The following is a 21,731-nucleotide window of genomic DNA, read 5'->3' on the forward strand; positions in this document are numbered from 1 at the left end:
GTAAAAAAAAAGAGAAGGGTAGAGTTGGAACTTGGCAAGTTTTAACAATGAGACATGCTGATGAATAAATAATCTGAATTCTTCATGTACATACATTTTTATTCTTCTTTTGATGCACCCCATCACAGAAGCTTGGGAATATTGTAAATCACCATCATTCCGTCAATATTATGGAAAATTTCATTCACTTATTGTTAGTGCTACCTTTTTAGAAATTTATTGTTCCAAGTAGGTTTAACCTCTCTGCGAGCAAATTTTTCATGTACCCCTGCGTTTTTCATTGCAGTATGCTTGCTGGCGAGTATACTTCAGTATCTCATGAGTCATATGGGTTTTTACTTTTTTTCCTCTGCGCAAAAAAGTATTCCATAATATATGTTTCAATGTATGTAATAATGTATATATGCCCATATATTTTGGCATTTCTGAGAAATATTTAAATTTTTTAATTCTGAATCAATTTGAACAATTATACAGTTGGTAGTTATTGTGTACAGAAACTTCCTTGTCCTAAGTAATAGCGAATTTGCGTAGAAGTAAAGTGTAAATTTTTGATTATTACTTTATCAATTAAAGGTGTAATTAATGTAAAAATTATTGTAAATGAAACTTTCTATTTCCAGAAGTTTTTGGATAGACTCAATCAATTTGACCAATTATACAGTTGGTAGTTATTATGTACAGAAACTTGCTTGTCCTAAGTAATAGCGAATTTGTGTAGAAGTAAAGTGTAAATTTTTTGTTATTACTTTATCAATTAGAGGTGTAATTAATGTAAAAATTATTGTAAATGAAACTTTCTATTTCCAGAAGTTTTTGGATAGACTTCGAGGTATTAATTATGCCGAAACTTAAGTTTTAAGGCCTTCTCTTAATTTTTAAGTGGATCATTTAGAAATTCTCGTGTTCTTTCTAAATACTTGCCTGATATTCTCACATTTAAAACCTTTGTAATTAATTAATTTAAGGGAAGTGTATTGAAAATTTGCGTAAATGCTTATGAAGACTTTAAAACCCTCACATGGATTTAAATTCTTCCTTGTTTTTTATTTATGTGTAATGCAAGGTTGCCACAGTGAAGGGAAACCGAGATTGTCAGGGAATTTAATTTTTAAAATAACGTAGAAATTAATAAAACGTAGTTTCAATTTGTCGTCAAATCGAACGGTGTCTCTTATCGAATAATTTAATTTCACATTCTCTGTTCGACTTTATTCTTCCTTTATTGTAATGCTACTGTGTCATGCCTACATTCAATATTGTGCATTACGCAATTCCGTGATATTTATTCTCAATGTACCCATTTCGTATATTATTTATACTGTGAACTGATATTTTGTTTGTTCATCTCTTTTGTTTTAAAGATGGATGTCGAAATTGTCAATAAAATGAATTCATTCAAGAAATAATGTTATCCATTTTCCTCCTTGCTTAATTATTCTCAGACTTTGCATTAAAGACTGCTTCTTGAGTGTTTAAAGACTTTTACTCCTCATAATTCAATGAGAGTCTGTACATATTAAAAACAATTTTGTACTCATATCAGTTTCAAAAAGTCATCTTTTTAAAAATAAATAAATAAAAGAAAAGTATGCTTTCCCATCACAACTTTCCAAATTTAGTGAGGGCAATAAATTCAGCCTCCACAGTGCACTTTCACGTCATGATTATGTAATTTTTCAACCAAGTCATGACAAAGAGTTCATTGTGGAGGAGAATGTATTGCCTGTTTCAATTTTGGAATCTTGGTTGGGGCTGGGGAAAAGATTAGAGATTCAAACCTGGCGGGTTACCAAGCGGTCCACCCTGGCCCCGAGACGCTAGCGCACTCTATCGGTCAGAGCAGTGAATATCCGAATTTTCTAGTTCCAAACCCCGCTACAAGAGCGCTCTACTGCGCCACAATCACCCGAAATTGCCCACGGATTTTAACATGGGATCTTACGGAACTGAACCATCCTTATACGTAGTATATATTTATCCATGGGACTGAGTGATAAGCCTAAATAGGTGGTGCATGGAAATATAAACAGGAGGACCCAATCGTCGGTTTAGTTCAGACCCTCTGCCAGGGAGCGCTGATGTCAGCGCTAACGGGAGTTGGGGGTCCTTATTTATTCTCTTGGTCCATGCCTACGGATTTTAATGAAGTCCAACAACTGATAACAGCAGTGAGTTGCGAGGATCCTACGCGAGATAGCAGCACTAGTACCTGCTCACGAATTTTTACATTGACTCTTACGGGAGTCCAGGGTCCTATAGAACTGGTCCCTGATAAGGACATAGAATAATAACTAGCTGACGCTATTCATTATTCTATGATAAGGTGATTCCAAGTGATCTAGGGACAGCTCGTATCCGCGCAGAGAGCACCACTCATAGAAAAAAAAAGGAGGTGTTTGCATTTCGGGCATCTTGGAATATTTTGATGACTTGATGACGTAGGTGGGTACAGCTGGTACAGAGACGTCCCCTTCACACTGTACCCACCTACGTCATCAAGTCATCAAAAAATTCCAAGATGCCCGAAATGCAAACACTCCTTTTTTTCGCTATGAGCACCACTAGTCGTTTTTCTGAAGCGACCAGTAAATCGTCTATTACTTCAAATTCCCTGCGAAGATTTCCAAAATCGGATCCATAACTTATAGCTAATTTTTTGTATTATTTTTTGATGTATTTTTCATCGAGATTGGTTCAGTTTACGAGGTGAAAGTACGGTAACAGATTTTGAGGTGAGGAAAAGCGGCCGTGAGAAAAGTGACCGCCATGATTGTTGTTGTTTTGTTTACCTAACTTTAGGTTATGTCTTCTGTTTACCTGCACAATATACAATGTTCAAATTGTTTATCTGATAAAGACTCTACCGCCTTTACGTATAAGGAATAGAATTTCCCGTTTTTTTCTTGCTTGTTATTCTAATGCCATCATTGTGGAAAAATCGCGAGTGGAACTTGTGTTTAACAAGATTTTGGGACGGAATCGAGTGCACTGGACCTGCTCACCGCACTGTAACTTAGGTAAGTTCTTACACTCTATTTACTTCTTCAAACGCAACCCCTATTATTCCAGTAGGCGCAAATACTTTAGAGGAACAAGCAAAATATACGGAGACTGGGGTGAACACTATATTTGCGCCAACAATTCTCATTAGTTGGTAAATGAAAGCGCGTATGTTCCGAGTATGTTTATGCACTCTCAGAGACGAACCAAAGACCCTGTATCTTGAATCATGAATTAAAACCAATGAGCAAAGACAGCTAGATTTCCGAACCCACACCTCAAAAGGCTGAAATCTTTTGACAAGGATTCCAGCGAAGCAATAGCGCGACACTGACTATGTTGTAAGGAGACGGTGGCTGACCCAAAAATTCAAAGGGGAAGTTTTATGCATTTTTAAAAAATATATGTGTGTTCAGTGAATTTTTCCTGTTGCTTATCTAACTTTCAGTGTCTCTGGAATATTAAGTCAATTGTAATTGGACTGCGTTAAACAGAAAGGAACCAAGCCATATCAGCTATTCCCAAATTTAATCGGGCAATTTAAATTTTTACATGAAAACGGTTGTGCGGATTTTTGTGCAAATTTCAGTGGATTTTCTCCAGAGTACGAAGCTAATTCCTTAAAAATTTCAAAGGAATCCACACAAACGTCCTCTCGTAAAAAACTAAATGGCCCGGTTAACTTTGGCAATAGCTGATGTGGCTTGGTTCCTTTCTGTTTAACGCGGTCCAATTGAAGTATGCTCTGACCGAACTTTGATTTGGTTCATTGAATGAGAGGATGGACACGATAATAGAAATTACTTTAACGGTAAGTAATTTTAGAAAGGAAATGAATGCTTGAACAGGTAAGAGGTACCTTCAATTTCTGGATAATATGAGCTTTGCAGTTGAGGGAGGGACGATCGAGTAGATTATTAAGAGTGCCTACTTAGGTACTTGGCTTATTTTACAGAAATTTTCTATACAATGTTCTGCTCTGAAAAACCATCCTTTGCCATTCATTTCATCAGGAATGCATGTTTCTTTTCCAGGAGGTGTCCAAGTGTCAAGTCAAAGGATCATACTGATGCAGCATTAATTTTAGTGAATCCTGTCACTCTCTACTGGGATTCTCTGTAAGGATATTGCCAGAACCGGACGTTTAACTCAATGAACACCAATTCTTGTGATCTGATCCAACCAGAGTGGGCACCAGTGACCTTTGGACCTTTGGAGATAGAGGGTGCTCTCCAGAAAAGGTAAGGGATTTTGCAAAATATCTACGCGATATTTTTGTATTCTGCAAAATTTTATCAACATTTTTTATGTGAAATCAAAGAATGTAGAAGATCTCTCCTTGAAGCTGTAGGTGTTCCCCACTACCCCAGGTGGGTGCCTTCCCTTGCTCACTGACCCTCCTTGATGCAAGTGCACTGCGACCCCCTACCTCCCTCAGAAAGAAAATTCATAATTCGCCTCATGCCAACTCTGAAATTGGTGAACTCTCTCCAAGGAGGTAAGGAAAGAAAAAATTAGCTAATCAGTGAATCCACGTTCATTAATCACAGAGACTATATGAGTAGCTCAAATCTAGAGGGTCGTAACACACTGTATTGAGAAATTTAGCTAAGTACACGGGTCTATTCAAAATAAGTTCAAGAAGAGTTCTGTACGGTAGAAATTGTTTGTGCACCTCCAAATGCAATGTGCTTATACCTCCGCTCATGCTTTATTAATTTTTTAAGGAATACATGAACCAACAGTTTTCCTTAAAATATTCTGTATAATTTCTAACACAATCGTAAATATTTTCATAACAATTTGAATCATATATTTTCGTCAGTTTCTTTTTCAGAAGAACAAAAAATATAATAGAAGGCTTTTGAAACGGTTCAATGGAAGGATATTTTTCGGCCTTAGCCATTGCACTCTGTTCTCTATTGTCCTTTTCTACCAAGAATTCTCATGAGAGGCGAAGAATCAGTGAATTATTGTTGGGAATCCCCTTCCTTCTCCTGGGAGGTTCCTGTTATTTTCATTCCCCTCCTCCCCTGTAACTTCCGGATGTGGCAATCAAATCGGATTGTCTTGTTGGCTACCTTCCATGTCTTTGTGCTCGTCAAATGCTACTTAACAATAATCATTTTCTAAACTGTTTAGTTTTTAATTTTGATGAAATGCCTTATGTTCTTTTGCAGAGAGACCACCCCAGTCATATGAATCAGACAATCCTGTGCTCCCATATTCCAGAACTGGAACTGGACTTAGAGTAAATGCAGGGTCTATCTTGTCGCTATCGGTGAAATTTTCCACATCTCAGTAGGGACTGACTGGCTTCAAATTTTCTTCAGACGCCACAAGGAGCATCGTTTTCCCCCTTAGTCTTACCTATCTTACTTTCTTTAGTTCTAGAAATTACTCTTTAAATTTAATCGCTAAAACTCAAACGTTACATGTAGGTATCCTAAAGGGTTAGAAATCAGAGTATATGGCAGTAAATTTCTCTCTCATTATCTTAATAAATTTTTTATTTTCTTTATTAGATAAGTTTTGCTGGTTTTCATTCATTCACACTTTTAAAGATTTTGGTAAGCTTTATTGAAAACAACTATGGACCTCTGCAGTGGCAGGGCGTGCTTTGCGATATATCCATTGATCGACCCTTTAAACCTATGGAAATGAGTCAATAAACAGGGTGTTAGCAACGAATACTTTAATAAGCGATTCATTACCATAGCTTCAAATCTGGAGATATCGGTAACCGATCATTCACGCCTCGCCACTGGACCTCTGAGAATAAACAGGATAAAACCATCCAGTTTTGCGCAACTTAAAAAAGTTATATATTTTCTGAGTTCCATTCTTACAGTAACCTGTTTGCTGCGATCATCTAGTTTAACTTGAGCTTTTCTCCATAATAATTGTAAACGATTTGACAAACGTTTTCCCTCATGAGAAAAATTAAAAGCAAGAAAAATATGAATCTTAGATGGAATGAAATTTCTTCTGTTTGCAGGGATCATATGAATTTAAAAATAAAAAATGTAAATGATTAAAAATAGTTAAAAGTACTAATTTTGAAATTAAAACGTCATTACTTTCTCAAGGTTTTTTTTTATCAATTTCAAAAATATAAATGTATGCATAAAATTTTCCTGTCAAGTCCAGAGCAAGGAGGGGGAAGTCTGGAATATGTTGGAACGTTAATATGCATTGTAGGTATGTTTTTCTTCGAGGGTTTCCTTGTATTGTTAAACCAAGTAGCCTGGAACTTATAGGTATAGGAAATTTCTTGCTTTGATCCACAATCTTCCCTGTGAGAGAAGGAAGTGAGGGAAATGCTCCCTTTTGCTTCTAGAATGTGAAGTACATCTCTGCCGTGCCAAGGAAAAACGTCCTATGAACATTCGAGAGTTACCAGATTTCCTCCTACAAAATGTTTATTTTGGAGGAAAGATATGAATATTCTCCCTTGAAATTTTCAGGGGCTTTAGGTTGAATTGTGAACAAAATTATCTGAAAAATTGGAAGGAAGATATTCATAAGTTTACCAGGAAATTTGTATTTTATCAAAGGAAATTTGGCAACGCCTGAAGGTCCATACAGCATTTTTCCTTAGCACGGCAGACCTCATCTCAAGCTTCTTATCTTCAGAATCCGCCAACTGAAATGTTAAAAGTATGTATGTTGCTTTAATTGAACGTCTGAGAACCCTTATACTTAACTTCCAAAAGAAAATTTAAGAAATTCAAGAACAGAAAGTTTGAAGCATAAAAGAGGATAAAACATTTTATGAGATTTAAAAGGAATCTAATCTGAAGCAGTTTCTAAGGTATAATTTTAATTAAAATTTTCACAGACAGGATTTATTCAGGTCTCTTGAATTGATTTATTGACCTATGATTTTGTAAAAATAGAATTTATGCAAGCCAACATCTGAAGGAAAGAAATTCAAAACTTTATAGCGCTTCTGTTGTTACTATGCTCGTGCAACTGTTCCTCTCATTCAACAGAAATTTGGTAACCTAAACGTAACAGTTCTGTAGGGAAAAGTGCCCATTACTAAGTTGACGAAACGAAGGTATTTTGAAATCTTTAAACGGAACCGGCAGGGAGTCGATCCGGAATCGATCAAATTTAATTTGAGATTGGACCAATAACAGAACTTGTCTTGAACTAGTGACCTGCGTGATTCAAATAGTTATTGAGACAAAATTTAGTGGAAGTGAATTTACGATTGATAGTGAGGAGTAAGTACACTTAGCGACATGAATTATTTTAAGTTAAGTCAATACTGAAAAAAGTAAAATTAAATACTTACTTCGGTATTTTCAATTCTGATTGAATTTTGATGTCTTGTGATTTCTTACCTCCAGTAGCTGCTTAGCATTAAATGCTTTTTAAAAGTTATGGTTTTGATGAGTGAAAGTAATGCCAGCAGGCCTTTCCAAAATCAAGTTCTTCTCATTGAGAGGACACGAACTGACCTTTGGAAAGACCCCAAAACACTCTTGATCACATGATGTTGAGGACAGAACAGGACAGACCAATGTGTTCTTCTGAGCTTTATCATACCTAATACTAATTTCACATTGCTAGATCAGTGGATCATCCCAACACTACACTCCTATCTCTTATGGCAAGAAACATGAATTCTGTCACAGAGCTGTCTCCACTTTTCCTTTCGCGACACCTGTGATCACTAAGTGTCATCACACATACACATAAAATCCACTCCTGTCATTTCACTCTGCAATTATAAGGTCTTTCAGTTAGAATGGTAGATCAGCAGCCTGATTATTTACATTTATGTCGGCACAACAAGAATCGGGAATCGATATATTACGCAGCGCAGATGGGGCAATATCTTGTCTTATCTTGCTGACTTAGCCAGTTAAAGTTTCAACAATCGGGCTACTTGAGTAAGTTAGTTGTCAGGCATTCAACATGGGAAGGAGGATTTTCCATCCTCGTTCTTACAATTACTTTCAAGGTCTAATGGATGGAATAATTCTTCCGCACTCAATAAGTTGGCCAACTATTTGGACGTTCTACGACCATTATGAGGAAGATCACAGTCGGGATGGAAGTTTGAAGCAGGCACTCTATGAAACATTCAGAGGCTTGTAAAGGCATCTACGAAAGATAGAATTGGGGAGGAGAAAGAGGGTTGAATCAAAGACTGCGTAACTTTCTTTGTTAGGTTTTCAGTGCTGTAACGAAACCATTGGCAAAGTATCATCGATACACCTGAATTCGAAACAACAAGGTAGTGGGAGGCTGTATTACCTGACATCACAATTTTGTAGTGTCAAACATCCGATGTAAAAAATATTGTTATGTATCTACATCAAGGGGCAAAGGAACTGTTCATTGCTAACCTCTAAACTTGTATGGAAACAAACATGAAACAAATAATGAATTTACATAATTTATGGTATTAGCACAAATCTGGTTCAAACTTGTCGCGAAAACGATAGTTGACACATTTTACGACACATCTTACACGGATGAATATTTCCACTATTGCATTTCTAATACGATAGTCAGCAGTCTAATTATTCGCAGAGTGAGAACTCAGAAAACGAAATCAAAACAATCAGGGGATCCACGGGGCAACCCAAAAGTAGGAATTGGGCAACCGCAACGGCAACCATGCAGCATGCAGCTGACATCGGCATATCGCTATCTCTCTCTTACTCATTACGATACCCTATGTAAAATCCGTTCCCGTACTTTCGGGTATATTTTTGCAATAATTCTTGACAAATTTGGTATCATTGTGCTCAGAATTTATGCGGCTACACGTTATGGATCGATTTCCTTCATAAAAATCAAAGTGGCGACGACAATTCCTTCCTGAAGACTCACTCACGTAGCAGCGCTACGTGGTGGCGGTTGCCTTCCCTAGATCACTTGGAATCACCATAAGGATCAGGAATCCTGCAATGTCTGTCACACAAAAACAACAACATCAACAAAGTGATCAATTAAAAAGAAAATGAGATTGGTTTGTGAATAATTTCTTAATCTATTTTCATTTTGGACCTATGGAAATAACAATTTACTCTTGATAAACCACAATTAGGTAATATTTTCATTATTCTTGTTCACATTCGAGGTACCGCCATCTTGGTGCACTCGTTTCGGCCTCCATGAGCGAGAACCAATAATCAGAATTGGATTTTTTTTTAGGCCACTTTCAGCCCAATCCTGGCCCAACCAAAAGTGAGTTGTCGTAACTCTGGATATAAAGGGACTCTAGTCCATACTATGGAACGCCGTTAGTGTCAAAACCAGAGTTGCTAAAAGAAATTTCATCGAATGAAATTTCTTGAAATTTCACAAGAAATTTCATGAAATTTCTTTTTTTCCCATGAAATGAAATTTCTTTTTTCCCCATGAAATTTCCTCATGAAATTTCTTGAAATTTCCTCATGAAATTTCTTGAAATTTCCTCATGAAATTTCTTTTTATAATCTTTCATGAAATTTCTTAACTCTGGTCAAAACCCTTTTCTTGCGCGCGCGGAATTTTTTCTGGCGCGCGGAAAGAAAAAACCCGTTTTCGATGAAAATCTCTGAATTTCCGGATTCCGCGCCGGTTTTCGATATATTTGCGCCGTGAGTGTCAAAACTATTTTTGTCGGCGCGCCGCTTCAAATCTGTTCCGCGCGCGGGATTTTCGATATATCGATTCCTGCTCGCCGTTTGTGTCGAAACTATTTTTGTCGGCGCGGCGCTCGGCAATACTGCATTACCTCCAACGGCATTACCTCCACAAGACTCCCCTGCGATATATCGAATCGATTGTGGCAATGTGACCCAAGAGGGGTTGCGGCCAGAAGCCGACAGAGAGCGCTGAAACTCCTACAATGTTGCCAGTCTGTGGTGTATGATGTGTTGCTTGTTAAACGAAATGAAGGCGGGAGACCTATCGGCAAATGCCCGTTCTTCTCAACAAGCCAGTTGGACGGTGGATTGATCGCAATGAAAATTGATGGCGATACATATTGTTCAAAACAAATAGCTTTCTCGACTGACCCCTGTAGTCCACATAACTCTGCCGAAACGACCCCGAACTGTGTTGCTTTTCTTGCGTGTGCCGCTTCGTTGATCTTAGTTTGATTTTCTCGGACCGATAATGGCCCAGCCCATATATGAAGGATATCAATGAAATTAAGTAGCTCTTAAGCGACATTTGGACTCTCTTGATAAATGTTCAATGATACTACAGAACATGGATGATCGGATGGTAATGCCGAGATTGTGGCAGTTGGTCGATCAGTCCGTCGACAGCAAAATATATTCCCCTGCTCTCTGCTCTCATCAGCCGGTAAAAAAACGATGGCGTTACGTCCCCCTGCGGTTTTGGGCGTTGGGCGCAGAGATGTTAAAATTCATGAGGTCTTTTTTTTTTTTTTTTTACCACTTCAAATAGTGCACAAGGGCCAATCCTTGCCCTTTATTCCCGTCCCCCTCCAACCCCTCAACCAGTCCCAGCAACAATTATTGTTTGAGACCATCAAACTCGGATCGTCTGGCCGGGAATCGTACCCGGGACCTCCCGATCATAGAGCTGGCGCTACAACCATTACACCATACTGCCGTGCAAAGGAAAAACGCCGTATGAACCTTCAGGCGTTGCCACATTTCCTTTGAAAAACACGAATTTCCTGGTAAACTCATGAATATTTTCCCTCCACTTTTTCAGATAATTTCGCTCGTAATTCCACCGAAAAGTCCTGAAAATTTCAAGGGAAAATATTTATAAATTTCCTCAAAAATTAACATTAAATCGAAGGAAATTTGGCAACCCTTGAATGTTCATACGGCGTTTTTCCTTAGCACGGCAGCTTAGGAGGCCGACTATTTCGAAATTTCATTAAAAATTCATTACTTAGAGAATACTAATTCGAGGAAGGGGATCATACAAAACGTTAAGTTTTTTTTCGTCTTCTTTTTTGAGTAGTGCAGTATGTTACACAGGTTATGAAGATGAGGGAGAAAGAAAAAAATCTGAATTTCAGAATTACGTATTTTACAGCTCTTCTAAGCACCCACCCACCCACACACGCTTTTTTTGAGGCGAACGTGCGGCGTTCGTCTTAGAAATTCACATATGAAGTATCAAATTTGCAATGCGGCACGGAAGAAAATGAAATTGCTGATTCAACAATTTTGTGGTTAAAAGAAGTGTTCGACGTGTTTCATTGTTAATTTTACAATTAAAAAATGCTAATGCAACCACCCCCGTAGCTCAATTAGCTTTCCATTATTGAAAAAGGATATTATTGGGGGGCATAAGTGCAGTTTTTGCTATTCCGAGAAATGCGTGTTTAAAGTTTCGAAATTACATGGATCCATATGGCGGAGAGAAAGCTCAAACTGACTCTTTCATGCTTTATAATTGGAAATTTAGAACGAGTTTTCCACAGAATATGCATTAAGACTAGTTTTACTTAATATCATTAATATCTTAAAGAGGTTGTTCCATCTACCATTGAAACTGGGCCCAGAATGAAATCTCCTCATCTTTTCAGGTATCAAAGGGCATGGTCAGGGACACCCAAAAATGGTTGAATTTTTTCCAAATTCCCCCCTGGGGAGGGGGGGGCGGGGGGTTATATGAAAAACGGTTTTTTGGCTATAACTTTTGAACGGGTTGAGATATCGATTTGAACTTTTTTTAAATGAAAGGTCGTTTAAAGAGCTTTCTTTTGGTATATTATGTTTAATAGTTAGGTCAATTTTTGACCAATTTATGGCCTGTCAAAAATTTTCCATGAGTCCAAAAATCAGATTTCTGTAGTTTAGAGCAGCGACGATCGCATGCAGATGAACAAAAAACTGTTCAAATTATAGCCCTCTTTCTGACGGTTAAAATGAGCCCAAGATCATCTTGGGGAAACGATTTGTCTCCGAGTTATGCTTCTTCAAAGTTGGCGCGGCGGGGTCCGCTTCCGCGGGGCAGCGCTCCGGAGTACGATAGTTCACTCCCACCCCCCTCCCGTCATGCCACGCGACGCAAACCGAGGAAGACTACCTTTAATGATCATTTGAACAGATAAATGCACACAATATACGCTATTATGTTGTACAAGTATTATTAAAATTATATTGAAAACGCTCTATAAAATGAGAAGCAATATACCTGGATCCGGCAATTTGTTTGACGACTATCGCATAGTGTCCGCGATACATAATTTATATTTTCAACGCCTGCAAAGTGATGGTGACGACGCAAAAATTGCCATTCAAATGCTCCAAAAATTAAATGAGCCGAATATTATGCAACAAATTGTTGAGGACGAGAAATGGCTCCAAAAAAAGTAGTTTTTGAAAACCTGACGACAGATCATTTTAAACAATTAGAACAGTGGAGGAGCGAAGATCTTGACACCCTCTCTGGAAGTTATCAAATTGGACTTGCAGCAAGTTATATTGCAGACCATTTTGCTAATGGAAAATATTGCTTTCAAGTGACGAAGGATGACTTTTTGCCAGATTTTCGAAAATATGATATTTCCGTAAATTCGCCTCTTTTTCTTCGATCGCGGATCCTATCGAGGCATAAATCAAAAAAATAATATCATATATTTATATTAATCGACACCAGTAAAAAATCCAGCGAGGCCATTAAAGCAAGTTACTGCACATGTAAGAACGGTGCGCGTACCATCAATCCTTGTGCTCACGTCGTAACTATACTGTGGTATTTGTTTTACGGGCGCTATCACAAAAAACCAGCGCCTTCAGCCTTTTTGAACGAGTGCTTCCCTCTCAGAAAAGTCGATTTTGGCTTTTCAGACGACGAAGATGAGGATGAAAATGCGGATCACACTGCCGATGATCCTATGGATTGCGGTGATGATAAATTCGGTGAGATTCCACTCTTCTATTTATTATATTAATATAATTTTAATAATACTTGTACACCATAATAGCGTATATTGTGTGCATTTATCTGTTCAAATGATCATTAAAGGTAGTCTTCCTCGGTTTGCGTCGCGTGGCATGACGGGAGGGGGGTGGGAGTGAACTATCGTACTCCGGAGCGCTGCCCCGCGGAAGCGGACCCCGCCGCGCCAACTTTGAAGAAGCATAACTCGGAGACAAATCGTTTCCCCAAGATGATCTTGGGCTCATTTTAACCGTCAGAAAGAGGGCTATAATTTGAACAGTTTTTTGTTCATCTGCATGCGATCGTCGCTGCTCTAAACTACAGAAATCTGATTTTTGGACTCATGGAAAATTTTTGACAGGCCATAAATTGGTCAAAAATTGACCTAACTATTAAACATAATACACCAAAAGAAAGCTCTTTAAACGACCTTTCATTTAAAAAAAGTTCAAATCGATATCTCAAACCGTTCAAAAGTTATAGCCAAAAAACCGTTTTTCATATAACCCCCCCCCCCTCCCCAGGGGGGAATTTGGAAAAAATTCAACCATTTTTGGGTGTCCCTGACCATGCCCTTTGATACCTGAAAAGATGAGGAGATTTCATTCTGGGCCCAGTTTCAATGGTAGATGGAACAACCTCTTTTTCAAAAACTGCATTTATGCGCCTTGTCCTCCAAACCCCTCATTTGGAACAAGTCGGACAGTTTGCAGGTAAGTACAAAACTGTTAAATCAGCAATTTAATTTTTTCGGTGGATATTCACATGCATTTTAACTCACTTTTTACGGGTTGGTTCCGCAGCCTGTAACAAATCACGCCGACGATTTGCAAGTTCAACTAACAATGTTTTTTTTCCAACGAAGTTCATCTCATAAAAAATTCAAAATTTAATTTTAATTTTTTTTGGTTGGTTCAGAAGCAGCCTCATTCATTCGCATAAGTTAGCATAAGTTTCATAAGTTTTACGTGAAATTGCCACAATATCTCCCTTGAAATTTTCCGTCACTCTGCGGAGCTCTTGTATATGATACCTAATTTATTAACCAACTATTCCTATTTTTTTTTTTTCAAATTTTTCGCGAATCGCTGATTTTTTTCCGCAAGGAAGAAATCAACTTTCAAAAAAAGCTCTAATCAGGCTGCAATGATGGTATAGTTCTTAGGGCTTCTATAGGGGAGAGTTTACCTCTAACTACTCTTACTCTATGCTGCTATCTATATATATTCTATTGCTCCTTGTCATAGAGTACAATAGAGTCGCAAAGTACTGGAGCGGCGATGAAGCCAATCCATGAACATGCGTTTCCGAGCCGCGTGTGCTCCGAAAATTGTGAACCATTTGTGAACCCAACGGCATTTTGTAACACGGCGGCTTATGGAGAAATCAAGAACTGCTTGTGTTTTTTAGGTATTTTATAATTCAATCAGCATTAATTTTCGCAAATTTTGCTATTTAAAGGTAGTCAAAGCCATAATGAATCCATTGATGTATATTACTCCTGGATAGTATTCATATTGGGATTTAATTTCTGACTTATACCAAGTGTGAACCAACCGGCATTTCTTATCACGGCGGCTTACGGGGAAAAGCAACGACTGCCTGTGTTTTTTCGGCATTTTTTAATTCCATCGATATTAATTTGTGCAAGTTTTGCTATAATTAGATAGTCAAAGCCATAATGAATCCATTGATGTATGTTACTCCTGGATAATATTCATACAGGAATTTAATTTCTGATTTATACCAAGTGTGAACCGACCGGCATTTTTTTACACGGTGGCTTATGGAGAAATCAACGACTGCTTGTGTTTTTTCGACTTTTTTTAATTCCATCGGTATTAATTTGTGCAAATTTTGCTTGAAATTGATATTCAAAGCCATAATGAATCCATTAATGTATGTTACTCCGGGATAATCTCTATACTATAAGCTCCGAGACCTCCTAATTTTGCGAAACTGGTAACGCTTAGTTCCAGCGTTCTACCGGGCCGATTTTCATGATTTTTGCGGCTATCGACGGACAATTGTCTCTAGATAAGCCAACTCTTTTCAGATTTTCAAAATATGGCCTAGGTTTTTTTATATTACGTGGTAAAGTTGCGAATTCTCCCATTTAAACAATGTAAATTTATACTTTTTGTCATAGTTCGTTTGAGCGTTCTACCGGGCCGATTTCCATGATTTTTGCGTAAATCGACAGGTAATTGGCCCTAGATGAGCCCGCTCTAATCAGATTTTGGAAAAAGGACCCAGGTTTTTTTAAAATCACGTTGTAAAAGTGACTGAGTTTACAGAATGCTCCGGTACTGCTACCGCTATGCGCGGGAGGATGCGCAATGGTCAAGGAGGTTGCGCAGTAGCTGTGTAGCCTGCGCATCAGCTCTACACTTATCTACACAAGATTTGCGCTGGCAATCACATGTCGAGCGGTGGCCGAGTCGTCCGAGACGTCGTGTGCGTCCACTATGAACTTGGTGTAGGTTCGATCCCCGACTCATGAAATCCTAATTATTACCTCACTATCATTATTCATTGTTTTACTGCAATATTTCATCAAGCAGTCATTCCAAAACACGTCCTTTTAATTTTAAAGTAATTTTAAGTAAAGTTTAAAATTAAAGTATACCTCATATCGTAATTTTTTAGGAGAAAAATAAAACTAACACTGCTAGGAGGGTAAAAATAGGGCCGCGAAGCGGCCCATTGATGGCGCGGAGCGCCTTCAGGGGGTTGGGCCGCGTAGCGGCCAGGGGGCGTAGCCCCCTAGTATTCATATATGGACTCAATTTCAGACTTATTACCGGCCTACTTATTTTAGCTGGTTCAGTGTGTGTCTAGCCGACGAACGGAGCCGAGTCGGGACTGTCGGGAGTGGGGAGCGCTGAGCGCGAGTCTCTGCGTATGCGTCATTGCTAGTCGCCGCACACTAGTCTCCGGAGAACTGGACAAAACAGCCTCGAAAAGTGACTTCATCGGCGATCCAGTACTTTGCGACTCTATTGTACTCTATGCTCCTTGTAAAAGAAGAAAGTGAGGTTATGTTTATATTAACTGATGAGAACTCACCGTAAGTAAATATATGTACTTGGTGAATTACGTCTTTTACTAATCCCTTGTCGACTATCCTCTGGGTTACGTGTGACTTTTCCACCTCTGTTACCCTGCGCGGGTCTTGAGAACTCTTGAAGACCCACTCTTCTTGAAGACTTTACTTTACAACTCTTAAATCAAGATCTATGCGGGGTATATATTTCAGAGTCAAATACTGATTAACTGCCACATCATACAATTTCACGGTTAACAATCTTTTTTAGTTTTGAAATTTTCAAGTAAGTCACTGGAACATCTGAAAGGATTCTAAAAAAGGTAGATCATTGGCTGAAAATGCAGAATTGGTTCTCTTTGACAGAAAACTTGCGCTCTAAGATGTGCTGATAGGTGGAAGGCTGGTACATGACTTACTTTAAGCCAGAATTGACAAACCTTCATGCAAATGTACTTCTCCTTCGATGCTTGGACGGACTATCGACGTGCTTTTCCACAACATTGTCGAACATTAATTAACCCAAGTAGCATTTTTCAACGGAAAAATCGCGATTTTATCGCCGATAAAGTCGCGATTATCCTCGATTTTATCGGCGATAAAATCGCTAGGATCATCAACATTTGAGCGATTATCCTCGATCTTTTCGCGATTTTATTGCGATTTTATCGGCCCGAAAAAATTGCGATTTTATCGCGATAAGATCGAGGATGATCGCTCAGATGTTGATGATCCTAGCGATTGATAAAATCGCCAAAAAAAAGGGGTTAAAGTTGTCAGCCGATTGCAGTTAGGTTCAGCCGTCAGGTCCTTTGACGAAGACGAGCGTAAAATCCCCGGAGCCTCCGCGCACAGTGGGGAAAACGCCAATCTAGCCGCTCAAAAGTCCCTTTGTCAACGCTTTGATTTTTATTCGTGTTTCTTGGGTTAAAAATGTAGCCAAAGGATAGGGGGACCCAAATTGAGGCAAGAAAATATTTTGTCAACCCCCCTTGGGCTATATTTTCGCCGCACAATGGCCCAATCCAAAGAGCTTGGTGGACCATCTTTTTACACCTACTTTTGGTTCACTTTACGTGAATTTTCTTAATTATCTGATTTTCTGCGTTGCGTTACACTTCTTTCAAAACAATCTAATCAATTATAACATCACTTAATGGCATTGTACACTGAAAAATTGAATGTTACGTACAGTAAAAATGTGAAATTAAAAATTAGTGGGTCTATTCAGTTTACAAGACAATAACATTTATTTTCATCGATACAGGCGTTTTTTTAATACGAAGATACTTTTTGAATTGTGAAAAGACAATGAAATCAAACACTGAAACAGCATGAGAAAAGAAGAGGAAAAAAGAAATAAAGAAGAATCTAAAAATTAATGGAGAAAAAAGAAAGAAAAGATAGAAATTATAGCATTATAACTAAATAATTTTTATAAACAACGAATAACAATAAACAACAAATAATAATAATTTAAGAATAACTTAAACAATAATTATAACAATGAAAGGAATAAAAGAAAAAAATATAAATGCAACAAAGCTGCGACTAAATCACAAAAGCTGCGACTTTTACCTACTTTTTTTGGCATACCATTGTCTGAATCTATAAAATGTGATAATTACCCGCAAGAATATTCACCTCCTCTCGTAGCCAGTGAAATTTTTCTTTCAATGTAATTTTTTGTGACTCTTATTTTGATTGCTAAATGTGTTCATGATGTTAATTATTCATGAAATTTATATGAGATTTAGTTGTTGTACATTTTAATACACATGAATTTGAATTTGAATATATTTCTTGAATTTCGGACGAAAACTGACTCTTGCTCTTCTTGATTATTCGTAGGTACTTCAAAAAAAGAAAAAAGGAAAAAAAAAAAAAAATACATGACAACCTCTTTAATTTAAAAAAACAACGGACCAGTGTCCGACACGTTCAATGCCTTTTCTCCCTGTCCAATAGTATTATTAGGACGCTTTTTACTTTATTTTCATCCTGCCATTTCTTATACCTCAAAATTATGGAAGTAGATTCCGAAAATAGATCGTATTAATTGCATGCAGGTATACTTCGTTCAGTTATTCAACGTGGCAACCCCCCCTCCCTCCCTTCTCAAATAACCATCCAAAAATGAAGAATAGTAAAATCGTTGGTCGTTTTGGATGATTAATCGTTAAATTAGTCACATGTATTATAGCTCAAGCTCCAAGCCAAATTGTAAAATAATTATTCCGGTATTTGAGCGTGAATTTGATATTTTTCGCAAATTTACCATGTTTTAGTTAACGATGGAGTAAAACTGACTTCAGATTCGTGATCAGCGACCCAAAAAACGTATAAAAACATGTATTGCATGCCAACAAAGGTGATACTCTAATTAATGCCGCCTAGATCTGGCTCTGGAACCAATGTGCGCCGCGCCTAGTGCATCACAAACGCCTCGACGCCGGGCCATTAATCTTCGTTTATCTCTCTGAACCGCAAAAAACCGCAAGATATCTCTACAGATAATGAAACTACATGAAATTCTGCGTCACCTAGTACAAGTCTGATATTGGTATTCGCCGGTATTTGATACATTCCAATCCTCTGAAGTTTAAAAACACAGATTTTTCACAGCAGGTGTTAAAGAAATAGAAAATATAAGAAAAATGCAATAAATTGCAATTTTTCATTAACGCATGAATGACGCATATGAAAGATGTTTCTATTCCGCCGCCGCCGTTTTTACCGAGATCCGTTGGTAACTTAACCATCTCATTTTTTTTTATCAATTATTAGTATAATGTTACAAAGACAGACTGGTAAGCTTACCTGAAAACCGGTATTTTTACTGATTTTTTCAGGTAAGAATGCCACTTTTATTGGTAATCAATCCCCGGTAACTTTACCATTTTATCTCGGTAATTCTACCACAGTCGATAAAAACTATTGGCGTTTTTCCCAAGGTCCATCGGTAACTTTGCCATCTCACTATTATTGGTAATTTTACAGAGACAGAATGATGAGATTACCAATAGAACCTTATTTTACCAACCGTATTTCAAGGTATGAAATAAAATACAGAGGAGGGAAAATTAAAAAAAAAAAAAAAAAAAAAAAAAAAAAAAAAAAAAAAAAAAAAAAAAAAATCCAATGAAAAATCGGTGTCAGTCAACGCAAAGACATAAGTTGTGAGGTTGAAGGGTTGCGAAGCGCGATAGTAAGAGGCTTCAATTCGCACACGCAAGTCATATAGCGGTCATAGCATAGTGACAATGTGCTGGCCTTCCACCGTAGCGATTGGGGTTCGAATCCCGCGGCACAGTGGGGAAAACGACCAATCTAGCCGCTCAAAAGTCGTAATTTCAAGTGTTTGGTAGAAAGCTACCAGAGGCTGCATTTCATTCTCAGATATCCACTGACACCAAATCAGTGATTAAATTCACCAGAATCTTATTTGTTATCAAAAAATTGATGATGAACCGTGAGCGTAAACAGTTAAGACTGGAAGCCCAGATGGAAGACGCACCAAATGCGTTCCGTACTGATGGTGTTCACGCAACAGGTTATGCAATTGATGGTTTTCCAGCATGGCAGAGCCCCTGAGAAGTAAATCAAATCATTTATTTTATTTCCTCATCATTTTTTCTTATATTTTCTATTTCTTTAACACCTGCTGTGAAAAATCTGTGTTTTTAAACTTCAGAGGATTGGAATGTATCAAATACCGGCGAATACCAATATCAGACTTGTACTAGGTGACGCAGAATTTCATGTAGTTTCATTATCTGTAGAGATATCTTGCGGTTTTTTGCGGTTCAGAGAGATAAACGAAGATTAATGGCCCGGCGTCGAGGCGTTTGTGATGCACTAGGCGCGGCGCACATTGGTTCCAGAGCCAGATCTAGGCGGCATTAATTAGAGTATCACCTTTGTTGGCATGCAATACATGTTTTTATACGTTTTTTGGGTCGCTGATCACGAATCTGAAGTCAGTTTTACTCCATCGTTAACTAAAACATGGTAAATTTGCGAAAAATATCAAATTCACGCTCAAATACCGGAATAATTATTTTACAATTTGGCTTGGAGCTTGAGCTATAATACATGTGACTAATTTAACGATTAATCATCCAAAACGACCAACGATTTTACTATTCTTCATTTTTGGATGGTTATTTGAGAAGGGAGGGAGGGGGGGTTGCCACGTTGAATAACTGAACGAAGTATACCTGCATGCAATTAATACGATCTATTTTCGGAATCTACTTCCATAATTTTGAGGTATAAGAAATGGCAGGATGAAAATAAAGTAAAAAGCGTCCTAATAATACTATTGGACAGGGAGAAAAGGCATTGAACGTGTCGGACACTGGTCCGTTGTTTTTTTAAATTAAAGAGGTTGTCATGTATTTTTTTTTTTTTTCCTTTTTTCTTTTTTTGAAGTACCTACGAATAATCAAGAAGAGCAAGAGTCAGTTTTCGTCCGAAATTCAAGAAATATATTCAAATTCAAAATTCATGTGTATTAAAATGTACAACAACTAAATCTCATATAAATTTCATGAATAATTAACATCATGAACACATTTAGCAATCAAAATAAGAGTCACAAAAAATTAGTCACATTAAATTGATGTATATTACTCCTGGATAATATTCATACAGGCATTTAATTTCTGACTTATACCAAGTGTGAACCAACCGGAATTTTTTAACACGGTGGCTCATGGAGAAATCAAGGACTGCTTGTATTTTTTCGACTTTTTTTAATTCCATCGGTATTAATTTGTACAAATTTTGCTTTAGATAGATATCCAAAGCCATAATGAATCCATTAATGTATGTTACTCCTGAATTCGGGACATGGAAAATGCTTAAAAGTGGCGCCAGCTCTCCCAATTACATTACGACTCTATGTACTCTATGTTGTTGTTGCACAAAAACAAGAGGTGAGTTGAGTACAAACTAGAGTACCTGTATAGGGAGAGTAGCGACAGATCGGTTCATGGCGGGCTTAAATTTAGGGCCCAAAAGTGCAGCCCACAGATTAGTCCAGATCGCTAACATCCAATCTAGCCAATGCTTCAGAAGCGTGAGTAATTTCGCTACAGGTTAGGCAACTTTAGAAAATTGATGGCACTACCAGTAGTGAAAGAACTTGACCGGATCGAGAGAAATTTCCTATTGAATCTGATTATAAAGCTTGAAAAAAGTATAAATAGTAATGTGTAATAATGGTTTTTGATCAAATAAGATTTTATCAAGTACTGTTATGCTAAGTATTCTGTTTCAATATTCTTACAACAGTTGGTAGCAATTAACTGCTCTCATGGGGGCCTGGCGGGAATTCAAAACTAGGAACCAAAAGTCTCATTTTGGCAGGATTTTGCTTTAATTTTCGGTTTCTAAGGCTTTAAACTTCAAAAATATGATATATTATAATCTGCAAATTTCTTCAATAATGTCATCTACTCAGTATACTGATGAACTCTGATTTGTTTATTTCCACCGATAAAGCACAAAAACATAGCCCGATTATACAAATAAAGAAGGAGAATTAATTAAAATACGGGTAAACAAGGCTAAAAATTATTGAAACACTTAAAGGTAAGACGTTTCGAGCTGCTTCCAGCTCATTTTCAGCTGCAAAAACACATAAAAACAAGTAAAAATTGAGTGGCGACCTGACCCCAGCCGTTATTATGAGTGGTTACGTGATAACGGCTGAGGTCAGGTCGCCCACTCAATTTTTTACTTGTTTTTATGTGTTTTTGCAGCTGAAAATGAGCTGGAAGCAGCTCGAAAC

The 21,731-nt window shown here is 37.7% G+C and overlaps 1 long non-coding RNA gene across 1 annotated transcript; it reads left to right on the forward strand.

Moving 5' to 3' along the window:
- Nucleotides 1-2,594: 2,594 nt before the first annotated feature.
- LOC140224553 (uncharacterized) lies at nucleotides 2,595-5,400 on the forward strand. The gene is made up of 3 exons (XR_011899832.1): nucleotides 2,595-3,020; nucleotides 4,038-4,244; nucleotides 5,184-5,400. It is a non-coding gene; the product is annotated as an uncharacterized lncRNA (long non-coding RNA).
- The last annotated feature ends 16,331 nt before the right edge of the window (nucleotides 5,401-21,731 follow it).

The sequence above is a fragment of the Bemisia tabaci genome, chromosome 1 (assembly GCF_918797505.1).
Source record: "Bemisia tabaci chromosome 1, PGI_BMITA_v3".
NCBI classification, from domain to species: Eukaryota; Metazoa; Arthropoda; class Insecta; order Hemiptera; family Aleyrodidae; genus Bemisia; species Bemisia tabaci.